Source organism: Myotis daubentonii, chromosome 3 (genome assembly GCF_963259705.1).
Source record: "Myotis daubentonii chromosome 3, mMyoDau2.1, whole genome shotgun sequence".
Classification (NCBI taxonomy): Eukaryota; Metazoa; Chordata; class Mammalia; order Chiroptera; family Vespertilionidae; genus Myotis; species Myotis daubentonii.
The window spans coordinates 149,392,441-149,412,131 of record NC_081842.1 but is presented as its reverse complement, the minus strand read 5'-3'; the positions used below and the strand labels follow the sequence as shown (position 1 = coordinate 149,412,131).

General features: G+C 42.5%; 1 protein-coding gene across 2 annotated transcripts in view; it reads right to left on the bottom strand.

Annotated features, from left to right (window-relative positions):
* TGFBR3 (transforming growth factor beta receptor 3) overlaps positions 1 to 19,691 on the bottom strand; it is a 197,068-nt gene that overhangs the window by 146,581 nt on the left and 30,796 nt on the right. The gene's annotated exons all lie outside the window — the stretch shown is intronic.

The window sequence follows — 19,691 nt, the reverse complement described above, 5'->3', positions numbered from 1 at the left end:
AGGCAGTCAGGCAGAGGGGTTAGGGGCAATCAGGCAGGCAGGCAGGTGAGCGGTTAGGAGCCAGCAGTCCCAGATTGCAAGAGGGATGTCCGACTGCCTGTTTAGGGCCCACAGGGATCAGCCCTAAACCGGCAGTCAGACATCCACCAAGGTGTCCCCAGTTCGAGAGGGTGCAGGCTGGGCTGAGGAAAACCCCCTCCATGCACAAATTTTGTGCACTGGGACACTAGTAATAATAATAATTGAAGATACTTTTTCTGAGACATCAGTTCTTATTCTCTTATAGGCTTCTCTTTCAGCTCAGGCCCAAAGAACAGGCCATGACCAACAAGTGAAAGTGACATTAAATTGACAACAGTCACATGTGTGTTGAATCTTCAATTCCATCATTTAAATATTGAGCACCTGCTATTTCCCAAGGTCCTGTAGAGACACAGCAGTAAACAACATAATCAGTTTCTCCTCTACTTTCATGAAGCTTCCATTTTATGAAGGAGAAACAGACAATAAATAGATGAGCACGAAGAAGCTCCGCCCTCAGGAAAGGGCTCGCACAAGGATGCTTGGGGTGTTTCCTAAGAGCCGGCCTGGTACTGCCCTTCCCCTCCCCCCACCCTGGCTCACAGCCCTGCTGTAGGCTCTGCGGGGGAAATGTCTATGCCACATGTGTTCCCACCTAGCTCAGGGCAACTCTTATCTAGAAATATAAGCCTTCCTTCTTTTACCAACAGGGAGCAAAGTCCTTTGAGCTCCCCGCACTCTGACATACAATATCCAGGATCTATTTACTTCACGGTCACCATTCAGATGTGTGATTTGTTAGCCAAATCCTATATAGCTCCACCAGGCAGAACTAGGTGCTGAGAGTGATGGTTACAGCCAGATGGGTTCTGCAACACAAGAAAGAAGTTCCCAAGAGTCAAAGATATTTTAAATTCAAGCAAGGCTGGGGGCTCAGTCAACAAAATACTAGAAAGGTGATTTATGTATCCGGCTGAATTGGACCAGATCATCTCTAAGGTTCCTTAAAATACCAACGTACCACAAAGCTAGAACTCGAGTAGTGTGCCTCAGGAATGCAAAATCTTCCCTAAAGTAACTTATCCTAAAACATTACTTGAAGATAATGTTGCTAATAAGATAAAAATTCACACATTCTGAAGAAATAAGCAACCTCAAACACACCACAGGTTAGCTAAGCAATCATTTTAATCGGACACAAATACTAATGGCTGCAGCTTGGCAGTGCTCAGGGGGTGCCAGCAGCTTCTGAGCACGTGAAGCATGGCATCTCATTAAATCTTCAAGACAACCTAGTGAGATGGGTGCCATTAGGAGCTCCATTTTATACATGCAGACGCTGAAGCAAACAGAGTTACACAGTTACTTAGTGGCAGACCTGGGATTTGCACCCAGGCAGCTGGCTCTGAAGTTGTCTTGTTGGGAGATGGGGCGCGTTTTCCTCTTAGATTGAGTTACATGAATATCCTGAAATAGCTAACTTCTTAAAGGAACCTTTGAAATTTGATGAATGAAACCTTTTTGATATAAGATCATCCTACACATTTTTTCTAGATACAGTACATACTAAATTTACTTTACTATAATTTACTAAACTGTAGATGTGTTCGGAAAGTTAGTTCAGGCTCCAAATCTTATTTCCAAGTAGTAGCTCAAACACTGGAAGAATCTGGCTCAAAATCAATTACAAAATTTTCCGATGACAGTACAGCAAACACACTGCGTTAGATATGTATAATTCTGCTAAATATCAGAGATGCCCAAATTGGTGATTATGACAGAGCTGGCCCTCCACTGTGGCAGTTTCCATTACAAAAATCTACTTTACAGGAATGCGGGATCCCGTTTAAAAACTGATTTAGACTGATACTTAATAGGATGACATACTGTTGGCCTCCCCTTCTCCAATGTTTCCTCATTAAAGCCATCAAGTCTCCTTCCTTTTCAACTGAAAAATGAAAATGTCAGTTCCAAATTTTGGGATTCTTAACACCTTATAGCTGGCATTTTATGTCTATATAAATATTAATAATGTCTAAAGTCTTACAGTATGGAGTTTCCTCAAAAAAACTAAAAATGGAACTCCCATTTGACCCAGTGATCCCACTTCTAGGAATATATCCCAAGAAATTAGAAATACCAATCAAAAAGGATATATGCACCCCTATGTTCATAGCACAATTTACAATAGCTAAGATTTAGAAACAGCCTAAGTGCCCATCAGCAGATGAGTGGATTAAAAAACTGTGGTACATCTACACAATGGAATACTATGCCACTATGAAAAAGAAGGAACTTTTACCATTTGCAACAGCATGGATAGAACTGGAGAGCATTATGCTAAGCGAAATAAGCCAGTCAGAGAAAGATAAATATCACATGATCTCACTCATATGTGGAATATAATGATCAACATAAACTGATGAACAAAAATAGATCCAGAGAGCAACCAAAGGACTTGTATGCATGCATATTAGCATAACCAATGGACTTTGACACTGGGGCAGTGGGGGCTTGCCCGGGGTAGGAATGGGGGTGGGGGTGAACCGGGGGGGGGGGGCGGGGGGGGGGGGAGAAGGAGACATATGTAAATCCTTAGACAATAAAGAAGAAAGAAAGAAGGAAAGAAAGAAAGAAAGAAAGAAAGAAAGAAAGAAAGAAAGAAAGAAAGAAAGAAAGAAAAGAAAGAAAAGAAACAATGTTGAAAAAGAAGAAAAAATAATAAAAGTAAAGGTCACTCATCCTCCCCCCCCCCCAAAAAAAAATGATGTCTAAAGTCTTAAATTTTTTAAAAACCAAGTACTAAAATAACTAACTTCATGAAGATTATAATTATATAATGGATGTTATAACCTGAGCCTGCTTCAATAGAGACAGCAGTGGTATATCAAGATCCCATAATAAATAAAAATGATTTATATAAATATTTCTATATATGCACACAAAAGAAATTTATACAAACACAGAGAGAACATGATAGCAGAAAATTCTAGGAAATCACCCACTTTTTAACTTGAGATATATATATAAGCTGACAAAAATTCCAGCAAGAATCTAAAATCCTTCCTTACTCATTATAGTAAAATCCAATCATAATTACAATTCAGTTTATTTAAGGGGACAGTGAGATAAATTATTTTACTGGCTCAAAAAGTCGGCACAGGGCCCTGACATCCTTGCCTCACACATACTCCCATGTCATATCCTCTAGATACGGTCTTCTTCATTAACCTGGCCAATAACACCCTTTAGAAATTACTTGCATGGCTCCATAATGTCCGTGCTGCCACAGTGGCACCTTTGAAACCAAGGAATCATAGAACTGGGGAGCTGAAAGAAACCTGAAGTTCCTCAAAACATTCCCCCTTACCTGCAGGTGAGAAAGCCGAGGGAGACGCTGAGTGGCACCCCCAGGGCCAAGGCTCCCAGTGAAGCCCTAGGCTAGACTGACTGAATCTTCCTTTAGGTCAGAAGACAAGCTCCCCCCCACGCCCCTAGACACTTCTTCCTTCATTCAGAAAGCAGCCATCTGGGAGCGGTTCAGTCTTAGGATCCCTTTATGCTTTAAAATTACTGAGGACGCCAAAGAGATTCTGTTCAGAAGAGTTATTGCATTTACTGCAATAAAAATTAAAACTGAGACATTTATAAATTTTTACTAATTCATTTTATATATTTTTTAATTTTTTGTTGTTAATCCTCACCTGAGGATATGTTTCCATTGATTTTTAGAGAGAGTGGAAGGGAGGAAGAGAGAGAGAGAAACATCAATGTGAGAGAGGCACACTGATTGGTTGCCTCTGCACCATGGAGCCTGCAATGGAGGTCTGTGCCCTTGATCAGAATCTAACCCAGGACCCATCAGTAAACAGGCCAATGTTCTATCCACTGAGCCAAACCGGCTAGGTCTAGTAATTCATTTTATTTTTTTATTTTTGTAATATATTTTACTGATTTTTTACAGAGAGGAAGGAAGAGGGACAGAGAATTAGAAACATCAATGAGAGAGAAACATCGATCAGCTGCCTCCTGCACACCCCCAACTGGGGATGTGCATGCAACCAAGGTACATGCCCTTGATCGGAATCGAACCTGGGACCCTTCAGTCCGCAGGCCGACGCTCTATCCACTGAGCCAAACCGGTCAGGGCTAGTAATTCATTTTAAACCAATAATATTAAACCCATTGCATGCTAACACAAATAGTATCTTTTATGAAATATATTTTCTAAAATAGAACATAATTTATAGTGAGAATAGTAGCTTTGTTTTACGTTTTTGCAAATCTCTTTAATTTCTGGCTTAATAGAAGACAGCTGAGTTTTTGGATCTACTTCTGCATTCAATTTGTTGTGATACATTGTTCTGGTTGAAGGATATGAAGAAATCTGGCCTCACACAGATATGTAGTTAAAAGGGGAGGCCAATCTTCATAGTCTTTTCATATGCTTCTCACTATTTCTTCTTTGATATTACACCTAAACTCAATAAATAAACAGTCATTTCTTAAAGGTCAGTCAGCTGCAATGTGGGATCTGACTCACATACTAAACTTTTCATAGCTTATTATTTTAAATCCATTGCTCTCCCCAAAATACTGAGGGAAAAGCAATAACTTACAACAGAGAATTCTGGCAGGCACCACCTTAACCAAGGGATAAAGGTTAACATCACCAGTAATAAGACATATAAATATAATATAACCTTTATCCTTCCCAAAAACGCATTCTCTCAATGCACTCATGAGAGGACATCAGATAAACTCAAATTGAGGGAAATTTTCCAAAACAACTTATCAGTACTGTTCAAAAGTGTCAAGGTTACTGAAAGACAGAGATCTGTCACAGATTGGAGGAGACCAAGGAGGCAAGACAATGTGAGATGTAGAGTTGCGTCCTGGAACAGAGAAAGGACATTACTGGAAAAACTGGTGACTCCAAATAAAGTCTATCCTTCAGTCAGTAATAGTGTACTAAGATCAACTTCTTAGTTTTGATGATTGTTCTGTGGACATATAAGATGTTACCATAAGATGAAGCTGGGTGAAGGGTATATGAGAACTCTCTGTACTATTTATGCAATTCCTCTGTAAGTCTAAAATTATCTCAAAATATAAAGTTCTTAAAAATCAATTGCTTTTCCTTAGATTATCAAGCTGTGAGATCTTTTACCCACACATGATTTTGTAACATCATGTACTGGTCATCTGGAAAATAATGGTTCACTGAGTTATGCAAATATGCCAAATGTTGACACACTTCTTATACAATATCAAAAAAATCACATTTGCTAATATCTCCATGGGTCTCATTCGAAAAGTATTTAACTACTAAGAAACTGCCACAGTCATGGTAATGGATAAAAGTTTTCCAAAACTTTAATTTTTGCTTTAAAAATAAAATTTTATCATTGGTAACAAATACTGTCGATTGTTTTCCTTGAAATAATAGGCTCACTTTGTTCTTTTACAAAAAAATCTCTGCCAAATACTGAAGTCAGGATAACCAGCATTTGTCTGTCAGTCATTCTTTCAAGTAAAATGTTATTCCACGAAAAACAGGCTAGTTCAGCATGCAATTCAAACAATTGCACAAGTGCCTCTTCTCAAGACAACCAGCATACTTTGGAACGTAGAAATACTACGCATATACTTCCCATTTCATCATACAGAATATGAAAAAGACACATACTTGAAAGTGTTTACTGCTTCATCAAAAACATTGTTAAATGAAACTGGTGTGTGGCACTGGCTGTTTTATCCAATATTGATTTTACACCACCATTGCAATGTTAACCCAGAAAAAAAGACAACATCTTAGAATTCTTATAAAAATAGTTCTGGACACACAGACCTCCTGAGAAGATCTCAGATCCATGACCACACTTTGAGAACCACTGGTTTATAGAGCTAACCTTCAGGTCCTCAATGAACTATACCACCAATACTTCAGCCAACTTATAAAGTACTAAAAGAAAGTATTATGCTAAACTTCATATAATGTTTTCCAAGAAGCAATAGCTTGTTGTCAAAGACTCATAACAATTGAGTGATAGATCCATTACCTGTCTTTAAATCAACCATCACAGGCGGTTTTAACTAAGAATCTGAAAAGACAGTGACCCCTCACCCAGTCTTTATGGGGTAGCCCTCATCCCAACAGTGCCTCTTTCCCCCAACACTGAGTACATTAACATTCAATTTTCTTATTTTAGCGAAGTGTTTCTCTTTCTTGTACTTTATAAATGAGACAGCATCATAATTGATTTATTCAATAAATAGTAAGCACCCACTATGTGCTATGGACTGGGGATTTATCAGTCAACTGGCCCCACCCTCTCCCTCAAAGGACACATTCAAAGAGGGACAAAGAAGACGTGGAAACTCCCCTACTTGAGAATTTTTATATACAGGGCGTCCCCCCAAAAATGTATGCATGTTTTAACAGTTGATAGCTCAATTTTGAAAGTGTATTTTAATAAACACTGCCTTTGAAGTTATTCGAAGTGTGTGTATACATTTGCGGGGGATATCCTATTGGTGGAAAAAGCTGCACCAGCGCAAACTGACTTATCTTTTCATGGAACTTACATGTTAGTGGGGGAGATGAATAATAAGCATAATAAGTAAATTGTAAACATGTTTTAAGGTGATGAGTGCTCAGAGGACAAAAACTAGATCAAGATAAAAAGGAATGGGGCCCTAACTGGTTTGGCTCAGTGGATAGAGCGTCAGCCTGTGGACTGAAAGGTCCGGGTTCAATTCCAGTCAAGGGCACATGCCAGGGTTGTGGGTTCAATCCCCAGTGGGATGGGGGGGAGGTGGCATGCAGAAGGCAGTCAATCAATGAGTCTCTCTCATCATTGATGTTTCTATCTCTCTCTTCCTCTCCCTTCCTCTCTGAAAGCAATAAAATATTTTTTCTTAAAGAAAGGAATGGGAATACCAGGGATTGAGAGGGATTACAAATTTAAATAGGATGGTCGGGTGGAACTGAGCCCAGAGGTACCATACAGATGAGGAAAATTACCGATAGGTGGTCTCACTCCCTTGTTTCTGGGTTTTCCTATCTCCCCGAGCCCCAATCCTCAGAGCCACTACATATGTCTTGCTCATCTTCCAATTTCCAGCTAAAGGTCAAGTTATCTGGCTCTAGACTTAACCCTTCAGCTATTGCTCATTTCAAAGCCACCTGAGCCCTTGCGCAGCTAACAGAAAATAGTCATTTCCCAAAGAAATGCCCTGACCTGGCTTTTCTCTGTTGAAAGCACACAGCTAAACAGCAAACTCATTCTGCCCATCACAAATTTGTTCTAGCTGTTGTTGTTTTTCCCCTAAATTGTGTGGATCTCTAAATAATGATTAACTTTCAGAAAACCCACTATGCGCCATCACCTGCTGGCTGCTTTACATGTGTTTTAGTCTTTCAACAACCAACAGAATACGTATTTTTAGCAGTATTTTATAGATAAGGTAACAGAAGCTCTGGAGATCATAAACATGGGACTCAAACTCAAATCTTCAAAACAAGAGAATAAGAAGAGAGCTTTTTATTCGCAGCCTCCTCCCAATTTCATCAGTCCCATTGTACCACTCTGGTACTTACCAATGCACCATGCTGAGCAGAACATATAGAAAATAAAGGAACCTGGCATTGATAGAGTCTGTCTTATTGGTAGAGTCTAACACAATTGTATTTCAGGATCAGACCTATTTTTGCACCAACAATAGGCCTAAATAATAGACTCTGCAACTTTTTAAAAACTGAGTAAAATGGGCACAACTTACAATCTTTGGTTTCTGACACTGCCCCTAACTCTGAACTTTAGTGTAAAGGAAGAAATGCTATGGATACACTATGCTCAGCAGCACCAGTTTGAGCCTCAACTAAAGAAAATATTTCACACTGAGCTCTGACTTCCTACAACTTAGAGCAAACCCAACCAGGCCAATAACTCACTTTAGCAAGTTGCCTTAATTATTTGTGACTGAGTTCACTCTCCAGATGGTCAGAGGGAGTATTAGTTTTCATTATTATTAATAAAGAGTAGTTTGAAGGATAGAGAATTTTAACTCTAAACTAGATACTCTCAAACCTAATTCTAATAAAATAGACAGTCATGATGAATACCTGGACATTCTATAGTCTTCAAAATAACTACAGAAAACTACAAAAGCAGTGCTGAAAGAAAACCAAAATAAATGGAGGTATACTATGTTCATGGATAACAAAAGAAATATGGCACACTACAGATTCTGTACACTTTTCATTCTATCAATGGCAAGCCTAACCCCTCTCTCTCCCACTCAAATATATTTAAGGTAAGTAACCATGGTTGTTTTAGGGTAACCCTTAATTTTATTTTACATTTTTTAAGGAAATCACTCTTTAAAGTCATTAATTTAACTATTTGTTGGAACACTGGGATATGCCAGTAAGTACTTGACACTATAGCACAAAATTACTCTCTAAAATAAAAGAGTAATAAGACTGAATAAAATAAAACAGTGAAAAAAATAATAGTTATTTATTGGAACAAAGGCTTTATTCCCAACTGTAAAAATATCTTTCATGGTCCCTCACAGCTCTTAGATCGGCACACCTATCCACTCCATCAAGTTTGCTGGGGACCATCTGCAGAAAGGGTTAATCGTCCAAAGTTACCACTCCAGGCCTGCTGGTGAGGAGGAGGCAGGTTGTCCAGGGAACCAGGATAGCCAGCCTCACACAGAGTGAACAGAGGCCACTGTGCACTTAGGAATAAACGCCTCAACCAGCACATACTCTCCTGAGGTTTTTCAGGCAGGCTTTTCCCAACGGATTCCAAGCTGAGTAATAAACAGAAATAATAGATTTTCTTGGGCCTTCCTTGAGTTCAGGAAGATCTGACAATATAATGAAACAGCTCAACACAGTCCTCTGAAATTTTTCATTAGAATTCTTTTCTCCTGAATCATGTTAATAAGGTACAAATTGGCCCTGGGGTTTGTGCGTAACTACTTACGCATGGGCTGCTCCAGCTCGGAAGGACGGGAAAAGACTGAGGCCTGCCAGTAGGAGGCAGGGCCAGGCCCAGGTTTGGAAGATTTCTGGATGGAAATCCGAGCTAAATACTAATTAGAAAACAGCTCCCTTATATAACACCCGATTGGCTCTGAGGTGAGTCTAGAATACTGTTCTCTACTTTTATCTGTATCTGCTCCCAGAGTCGCCAGAACTGGCATTTGGCTCAACAAGCCTCAAATCACTTCCATCTCTTGTTTTTTAATACATTTTTATTGATTTCAGAGAGGAAGGAAGAGGGAGAGAGAGATAGAAACATCAATGATGAGAGAGAATCATTGACTGGATGCCTCCTGCATGCCTCCTACTGGGAATCGAGCCCACAACCGGGGCAGGTGTCCTGACCAGGAATCGAACCTTGACCTTCTGGTTCATAGGTCGACGCTCAACCACTAAGCCATGCCTGGCCAGGCTTGCTTCCATCTTTAAGGGGTAGCAACTTTATTATTTTTCTACAATTCAGCAGGCTAAGCTAACTCCAGGCATTATTATTCTGTAAGGTATTACAAATGCAGCAAAATGACGCAAATATATTCCCCTCTCCGTACCTACAGTACACCCTGAACTTAAACTGGCATGCACTTGACTTCAAATTGAGATATTTTGAACCCTGTTTTCCAAATGCAGGAGCATTTTGCTGCCCTGGGCCAGCTAAACAGAGGAAATGAGGAATCTGACTTGTTTTATTTAAAGAAGAAGAAGAAAAGAAAAAAAAAACTTTAAGGCCTGTTCCTGGTGCCTTTGAACATTTAACACTTAAAACCTGAATTGTTTCATAACAAACTAGGGCTGCCTTTCCTCTCTCTAAGAAGAGGCCCTTGGAGAGTATTTATTTAGCTAATGAATGTTAAGTAGTTGTGTTTCTCTCACAAAACAAAAACACAAAACCAGAAGATGCCCCAGCTCTGCAAGGCCACATGAGCTCCGTGAGCCAAGCGCCTGGAGCAGTAAACTGGAAATGTAGGGAACAGTATGGCCACAAGCACTTCTCCAAAAGGAAACACAACCCCCCTCTTGGCTCAACTCCAAAAGGCAATTGAGCCCTAATGTCCGGGCTAATCTCTGAACAGCCGCTCTGCCAACTTTCTCCTACAGGCATTAGGTTTTTCAGCGCGGGTTTTGCAAATAATCTAAAACAATTAATTAGAGCTTTTGAATACATCGGGTACCATTAATGAAACACTGCCAGGCAGCCTTTGATAGCATATTTCCAGAGCTAATTAAACGTGGCAAAGAGCACAGACTCCCCGGGCACCCGAGAGGGCCAGGCGGAGCCCCGGCGGGTGACAGTGAAGCCATCCCTGCAGGCCACCCGGGTGAGGAGGATGGGGGGCTGCTGGGTCAGGTCCTCCATAATATGCCAGACCCTGCTCTCAAATTATATAATTATCAGGCTCTTGAGATTGAAACTATTCGTTCACCCTGAAGACACTTTTTTCTTCTAACGAGTAGAAATTCTTAATACTTAAAAGTTTGGTATTGCTTCTAGTCCATATTTCCATCACCAAAGAGATTGGTTTAAAAAATATTTTTTAATGTACAGTTGTTTTTAAAAACTAAATATTAAAATGAATCTCATCCCCAAATTCCCTTCTTTCAGAGTCCTGCATAATCTAAGATTTCCCACTCCCATAACCTCAGTCATGTGGGAAATCTTTCTATTTTTTTCACTATCGAATGCCACACAGAATTCCAGACCGCTCCACATGCATGGCTAGCAAGGTAAACACATCTTTAGGAGGCCTAGGCAAAAGCTAGCAGGGGGCAAGAAGTAAAAATGTTGTTGCATTCCTCTGGACTTTTCTGGTGCAGTTTCAAAAACAGAACCACCACCACCTGCGGCTTGTGGCAAACTCCAGGGCGGCACTTAGCTTGCTCACTGCCCCTCCTCAGCACCCCCCATGCCAGTGATGAGGTTTGAGAAAGCAAATCAGAAAACCTTATACACTACTCAGTGGCAGAATAAATAAATGTTATGTTAAAAGACAACTTTGCAGTCCCAGGGGTTAAATCTTCTCAGTGTCTTATCTCAATTTTTAATAAATATTGTGTCAGGGCATTTAATGAATATTAGTAACAACTGAGGGAATATTTTTCCCTTCTGAAAAAAAAATTTTTTTTTAAGTTCTAGCCTGGAGTCTGATTATAAGAACGAAGTAGGGATCCGTGGGGAAGCCAGAGTTACAAACTAGAACAGCTCCCTCAGAAATGAGTTGTGCCTCACTAAACATTACCTTTTTATAGCACCCTTGTTAACCTACCTCACTTTTACCCAGTCAGCTGGTCCCGCCCCTCATTACCTAGCCTCCTCAGCCACAGCTGCATGTACCAGCGTCCTCTTGCTCACTAAACCAGCACAAGTCTCCTACCTTGGTCTACTAAGTCACAAGGCAAGAAATGAGAACAGGCAGCCCTGGCCAGTGTGAGTCGGTTGGCTGGAACATTGCCCCATACACCAAAAGGTTGTGGGTTAGATTCCTAGTCAGAGTATATATATTCAGGTTGTGGGTTAGATCCCCAGTCGGGGTATGTATGGGAGGCAACTGACTCTTTCATCTCTCTCTCTCTCTCTCTCTCTCTTCTCTCTTTCTCCTTTCCTCTCTCTAAAATCAATTTAAAAAAAAAAAAAAACACGTATAAAAAGAAATGGGAAAAGGCAAAAGAGGCACATAAAAGAAAGAACTAGGGGAGAATTCCTTCCTTAGCAACTGTGATGATTACGCCAAGGTGTAGCCCCAGCTAGTAAATAATAAAGACACACCTGGTTTCTGCAGGTGTGCCACACTTACCGCTGGAGAGCTAAAAGCATCTGTGGAACTCACTCCCTCAAACCAAGTTCCTCATCAACACATGGATCCCTCTGACTGGAAGGTTTTCAAGATAGCCATTCAAAGGCATGCTAAAGCCAAGCTCCCTTAATTTAATACCTAAGAGTATTAAATTATGGCAGTAAGAATTTTCTGGGTGTTTGCCGGGTCTGTGTTACAATTTGTGCATTAAGAAAAAAGACTGATCTACGCTGTCAAACGTAGCATCAACATCAGACGGGCCTGTTAAAAAATATACAGTCTGCCCCTAGCCAGTTTGGCTCAGTGGATAGAGCGTCAGCTGGTGGACTGAAGGGTCACTGGTTTGATTCTGGTCAAAGGCACAACCTTGGTTGTAGGCTCCATCCCCAGCCCCGGTCAGGGTGCTTGTGGGAAGCAGCCAATCGATGTGTCTCACATTGATTTTCTCTCTCTCTGTCTCTCCCCCTCCCTTCCAGTCTCTCTAAAAACCAATGGGAAAATATCCTCAGGTGAGGATTCATAACAAGAACAAAAAATGTACAATCTGAGAGCATTATGCTAAGTGAAATAAGCCAGTCAATGAAGGAAAAATACCACATGATCTCACTCATTCATGGACAATAGAGACCATTATAAACTTTTAAACAATAATAGATACAGAGGCAGAGCTGCCTCAAACAGATTGTCAAACTGCAGCGGGAAGGCCGGGGAGGGTTGGGGGGCAGGAAGTAGGGGGGTAAGAGATCAACCAAAGGACTTGTATGCATGCATATAAGCATAACCAATGGACATAAGACACCGGGGGATAGGGGAGGCTAAGGGACTGTCTAGGGCGGGGGGGAAAAATGGACACATATGTAATACCCTTTGTAATACTTTAAGCAATAAAAAAAAAATGTACAATCTGTGTCCCATTGAGGCCTACTAAACAGAATCTGCATGTTAACAAGATCCCAATATTCGCATGCACATTAGACTTTAGAAAGCACAGGCCCAATGTCTGTTGATAGCTTCCAATTCCAAAAGCAAGGTGGGTATACCTCACCCGCAGGCAAAACCAATTTGGAGATCCATATTATAAAACATTTTAAAGTGATTATTTTCTTTACAGAAAAAAATGTGCGATATGTATCAAGCTCCTTGCTCATACTTAATATGTAGTTTAATTAGTAAAAATGAGTTTATAAACAATACATTTATATACTACAGAAACTTAGATGCAACTGTATTTCTCTGAAAAACTAGTTTGTCTATGGGAAGCACCTTTGCCAAAGGTGGTAAGAACCTCAAAATCCATTACCCTGTAGAGCAGGCCACCTGGGGAATGACAAGAATGAGACCAAAATCAGGAGAATAAGGTGTAAAGATGGCCCAGGCTTTTAAGACAATGATTTTTCAAGAACAGTCATTCACAATGCAAAGAGTTTTTCTTTAAATGTTTTAAGGGATTGTTCTGTGTTTCAAGATACAGCTTTTACTGTTACATAGAAGTACTTATCTTTACTATTAGGTTATGACACAGTGTTCCACTGATATGCCTTTATCATCTTTCCTCCCCAAAATGAACAAATTGAAAGAAAATTTAAAAATCATTATTAATTTCATAACTATATCCCTCCCATAGGTCCTTCCTTCTAATTTCTGCTCCTGGTCACCATAATCTTGCCTCAATTATTACAATAACCACAAACCAGTATCCCCAAATGCGCCCTCACCCAGCAGTCTATTCTCAACACAGCAGCCAGAGTGATCCTCGTAAAACGTCCTTCAAATCATATCGTTCCAAGCTCAACGCCCCCAGTGGCTCCATATCAGAGTCAAAACCTCCCAATGGCTACGAGGCTTTGCGCAGCCCCACACACGCATCCCCAATTAACTCTGACCCTCCGCACCAGCAGCCACCTGTCCCTTGAGCACTTCGGGTAAACTGTCACCTAAGGACCTTTGCACGTTTCCTTCTGCCTGAGATGCTCATTCCCCCAGATCCCTACTCACCTCACCTCCTTCTGAGCTTTGCTCAAACCTGCTATAAGCATCTTCCCAGTTGAGGATGTCCCTAAGCACCTCACTTCCCACGGCGTACTCCCCCACTAATAATTCCCAGCCCCTTCGCTTTTTCTCCATTGAACCTGGTAACATTTCCATAATTTTTGTTTGTTTCTGGTCTGTTTCTCCCCACTAACATGTAAGCTTCATGAGGACAAGGATTGTTGTCTGCTTTGATCAATGCTTTATCTCCAACACTGGGAGGGGCGAGGAGGATAATGTCTAGAATGCTCAATAGATGCCTGTTGAATAAACCGATCGTTACCACTTTAGGAGACTTAACCATGTTATAGAAAGTGGAAAACTCATTGTTTGCACTAACTCCAAAGCCTCCCCGTTCTGTGACTCAGGAGCTAACAAAGCACCTGAGACTTGGGAGGCTCTCCAAGTTTGCTGGCCAGACTACAGGTCCTCATCTAAACAGCATTTATTTGAAAGTTGAAAGCAATGGTGAAATGATAAATGGTTCTTTCCTCTAACTCAAAGAAAGGGGAGGATAGGAGCTGATTGATTGGCCTTCTGCTTCACATGCAGCAATGAAACAATAATGTTGGCACGCACAGAGGCGTCCCACCGGAAAAGATGGTCGCGGCAAAGTGCTGCAGCAGTTGGTGGCATCACCAATGGAAATGACAGAGCAGGCCCACCTCCTGGAGCATCTTTTAGGTTGAGACAGGAGGGGAGGAAGGGAAGGAAGGGAGAGAGGGAGAAAGGGAGGAAGAGAGGGAGGGAGGGAGGGAGGGAGGAAGGTGTTATTCCTGAAGGCTCTAGTCCAGGGGTCCTCAAACTTTTTAAACAGGGGGCCAGTTCACTGTCCCCTCAGACGGTTGGAGGGCCAGACTATAGTTTAAAAAAAAAAAAAACTATGAACAAATTCCTATGCACACTGCACATATCTTATTTTGAAGTAAAAAAACAAAACGGGAACAAATACAATATTTGTATTTGCATGTGGCCCGCGGGCCGTAGTTTGAGGGCCCCTGCTCTAGTCTACGTCTAGGCCAGGTCTGTTATCCAGGCACGTGAGAATAAAGCAAAGCAACACAAAGAACCTAAAGCAGTTTTATTAGAATTTTTTCCTTTTGCCGTGACTACCACTTATTACTATACGGGTCCCTTCATTGACAACAGAGAGAATAACTTTAAGGGGGGGGAAAAAGCAACACTTCCCTTTGAAAGCAGTAAGATTTTCTACATTCCACTCTAGGCTTTTTTTTTTTTTTTTTTTTTTTTGGTAAGATTTCTAAGAGTTGGCAGGATAGGGCAGGAGAGTAGCTGGGCCTCGGTCCTCGGAGCACCTGCTGCCTCCTCCTTGGAAGGGACACTCTGAGAGCAGTGCATTATTTAGCCCTCTAGAATTCCACCTGATCTGCAGTCTCCTCTCGGAGAACAAAAATGTAACTATATTGGACTTCAGGGTAAATCTTTCCAGGCCACTCTGGCAGAGGAGGTTGTAAAGGAAAGGCAGTGGCTCGCATGGCTGCAGAGCAGGCCGGGCCAATCTCCCAAGGGGAAGCCCCTCGATGCCCCGATGTCCATGTGCAGGGCGGGCCTGAGGGAGGGCCTCACATTGGAACACTTTCCAGGACACTCCCGGCTCCTGCAACACTTCCAAACACCAGCTCCAGGAGCTCGGAGTTCTAGCAATGATTCAAGGTGACCTCAGAGTATAAGGAATTAGTTATCAAAGCAAACTAGCTGTAAAAAAAGCCTAATTTATATATATATATATATATATATATATATATATATATATATATACACACACACACGTACAATGTGTGAAGGTATAAGCTCTGAGCAATTAATCAGCTGTGTGGGCACATACAGCTCTGTCCTGATGAAAATATTTATCAGTATTTATAACACAGACCAACATCAGTGTCATGAATTAAATCAGGAATCTAGAAAGCAGGGTGGCAATTATACAGTCTAGGATAAGGACACAAAGGAGAGAAAAACTTGCTGATTTGTCTGAACGCAAATATATGTATCTTACGTTCTTGGTATGCACATCTGGTTACCCAACTATATGTTAGTAAACTCTCTTTGCAAATGAAAAAAGGGGGCGGGGCTTTAATTAGATATATTATTACGCTCACGGGCGTATGCATCCAGGGTAAGGGAATCTTTGAGAAATAAACTGATCTTGTTCTTGACTAGTGCTAACTGCCCCAACTCTGTGTGTGGTGTGCTGTGGTGTGCTATGGTGTGGTGTATGTGTGCGTGTGTTTACTGTTTCTGTGCAAAAGCATAAACGGGAAGGGATTTCATCATGCTTGGGTGTTCCCAAGGAAAACACGACTTAAAATGCAGGCCACTCTATCTACTCTGGGCTTGTTTTTTGTTTTTTAATTTATTGGTTTGAGAGAAGAAGAGATAAAGATAATGACAAAGACATAAATAGACAGAGAGAGAGAAACATCGATTTGTTGTTCCACTTATTTATGTATTCATTCTTTGGTTGCTTCTTGTATGTGCCCTGACTAGAGACCAAACCCACAACCTTGGCATATTGGGATGAGGCTCTAACGAACTGAGCTACCCAAACAGGGCCTACTTTGGATTTTTTTAATGTAGTTTTTCGCTCTTTAAAATAAATAGAAAGTAGGCACTGTGGTGATAGCTGGCATTACAATTGATGTAACTTTTCCCTGAGCATCCAAAAGTGTAATTAAACACAAAAGTGGTTATAATCACCATCTAAAATCCTATCTAATACTAGACAAACATGGTAATTAACCATACTTCCGACACACTTCCCATTGGCTAATCAGGGTGATATGCAAATTAACTGCCAACCAAGATGGTGGCCGCAGCCAGGCAGCTGAAGCGAACAGGAGGCTTGGTTGCCCTGGCGATGGAGGAAGCCAAGGTTCCCCGCCTGCCACTGCCAGCCTCTAAGCTGCACTCTAAGAAACAATGTTGCAATTATAGAAGCTAAACAAACCCCAGAAACCTGCTTTCAGCCAGCCGGGCCTCAGAGCTGGAGCTGCAACAGTGTTTCAATTATAGAAGCCAAACAAACCCAGATACCTGCTTTCAGCAGCCGAGGTCTCAGAGCTGGAGCCGAACCTCAGAGCTAAAGCCGGCTCTCAGTTCCAGTGACAGCCATAGAAGGTAAGTAAATCCCAGAAAAAAAAAAAGAAAAAAAAAAAAAGGAGAGGTTGGGAGCTTCAGTCACCCACCAGCCTGAAAACAGCCCTCAGCCCCTCACCCAGACTGGCCAGGAACCCCAGTGAGGACCCCCACCCTGAAGGGGGTGTGACCAGCTGCAAACAGCCATCATCCCCTCACCCAGGCTGGCCAGGCACCCAAGCGGGACCCCCACCCTGATCCGGGACACCCTTCAGGGCAAACCAGCTGGCCCCCACCTGTGCATCGGGCCTCTATCCTATATAGTAAAAGGGTGATATGCAAACTGACCCTAACAGCAGAAGGACTGGGAATGACTGGTCACTATGACACACACTGACCACCGGGGGCAGACGCTCAATGCAGGAGCTGCCCTCTGGTGGTCAGGGTGCTCTCACATGGAGGAGCTCTGCTCAGCCACAAGCCAGGCTGATGGCTGCCAGTACAGCGGTGGTGGTGGGAGCTTCTCCTGCCTCCTCAGCAGCGCTAAGGATGTCCAACTGCAGTAGGCCTGCTCCCCGCTGGCAAGTGGACATCCCCCGAGGGCTGCCGGGCTGCCAGAGGGATGTCTGATTGCCATCTTAGGCCAAATCCCCCGGGGAGCGGGCCTAAACCAGCAAGTGGTCATCCCCTGAGGGGTCCCAGACTGCGAGAGGGCACAGGCCTGGCTGAGGGACCCCCCTTCCTCGCGCCCCCCCCCCCGAGTGCACAAATTTTTGTGCACTGGGCCTCTAGTCAATAATAATCACAAGCCAAATCAACTAGCTGTGCCCAGGGATTGAGGGGTTGGCAAGAGAAGGCCTTGTGGAATTTGCTTTGAACCTCCAAGCCTGTCCCTCCTCTGTCCTTTCCATTCCCTGGTGGCGGCCCCCACCCGCACTCCCCCCACCACACACACCCGTCCTGCCATTATGAGTTGCAGCCTCTGATTACTCAATTGGCAGAAGGAAGAAACTATGGCAGAACCAGGCTGTTAATCTCGAGTCCAAGAGAAAGAACGCCAGCTCCTTTGGGGAGCGTAATAGAAAAAGTATGAGCTCCGCAGTTGCTTCCACCCTGCCAGTGACTAGTTTTATGACTGTACATAAATAACCACTTCAACTTTTTAAAAAATTGATTTCTCTCATTATATATTACATCTTTCTTCTCTAAGCCTCAGGTCCCTCAATGGTAAAATAAGTCTAACAACAGTAGTGGGAGTGGTGGCAGTGGTGGCAGTGGTAACAATGACAAGAACAGTGATAATGATAAATGCCTACCTCGCTGGGTTTCTGTGAGGATCAAATGAATCGATACGTGTAAGGTGCCCCTGGGTCCTGGTGGGTGCTGCTCCCAGAGGTGCTAAGGCCAGCAAGACCTGTCAGTCAGGATAGCCCGTCTGCAGAAGTGTGTTGAGTTCTGGTTTGACCGCGAGTTGAACCATCTTTCTAAATTGCTTTCCCTAAGTCTCATTATATTCTTTCTAGAAATGAAAAAAAAACAATACCTGCCTACCCCAGGGACCGCTATGAGAATAAAATGAAATACTAGGTATAAGAGTGTTTTGGAAACTATAAATATAAAATGATATTGCAGGCATACCTCAGAGATATACAGGCTGGGCTCCAGACCACCGCAATAGAGCGACCTGTCTTCAATATGTAAAAAAAGCAACATTGCCCGGCCAGCATGGCTCAGTGGTTGAGCGTCGACCTATGAACCAGGAAGTACTGGTTCGATTCCCAGTCAGGGCACATGCCCAGGTTGCAGGCTCAGTCCCCAGTAGGGGGCGTGCAGGAGGCAGCCAATCGATGAGTCTCTTTCATCGTTGATGCTTCTATCTCTCTCTTCCTCTGTGAAATCAATAAAAATATATTTTTTAAAAATCGCAACATCTATGAAGCACAATAAAGTGATGAATGTCGGTGCTGTTATTAGCCGAGCCTCCCCTGAGGCTGCCAGCTTGTCCCCTTCTAAACCAAGTATTAGCCAGCTGGCATCTCTACTTGCTGCCCCATGGACACAAACAGTTCAGAGCTTTCTTAGCAGGAAAATAGCTCCAACTAAAAACATCTCTATTTTCCTGTGGACTATACCTGGAATTCCAGGTACATCTAGGAGAGATAAGAAGCCATGTGCTCACTCAATAGAAATGTGTGTGCACGTTGTGGGCTAGCCTCCAAAAGGATGCGTCTGCACCCAGTGGAACAGTGGAGTGAGGGAAACAGCCACCCATCAACACAGCAGGCACCAAGGCCAAGCCCGTTTCTGCAGAGCTCACCTCAGCGGCACCCCTTCCACCTGGCACAAGAGGCCAGTGCAGTGGAGACAAGTCCATCCCTTCCACCCAAACCAATTTCCCTGAATTCTGTCTGTGCCTCTTTTTCTCGTTATTAAGGTTCCTGGGATCACAGCCCTATGAAACTCTGGCAAGCCTCCGAGGCAGCAGTTAATATTTTTTAAAGATGTGTAACACAACAGTTTTTAAAGTGAAAACGTAGTGAGCCTTAAACCCATAAGAGCAAGCATTTATTTTTTAAACTTCCCACTTTTCTTAAGAGAGATGACAGGATCGAAGGTAAGGTGCCAAAACCTAAGGTAGTTTCGAATCAGGAGGCCTTCTGGTCCCTACGCAGCTCCTGTTCGCCAGTGTGGCCCTC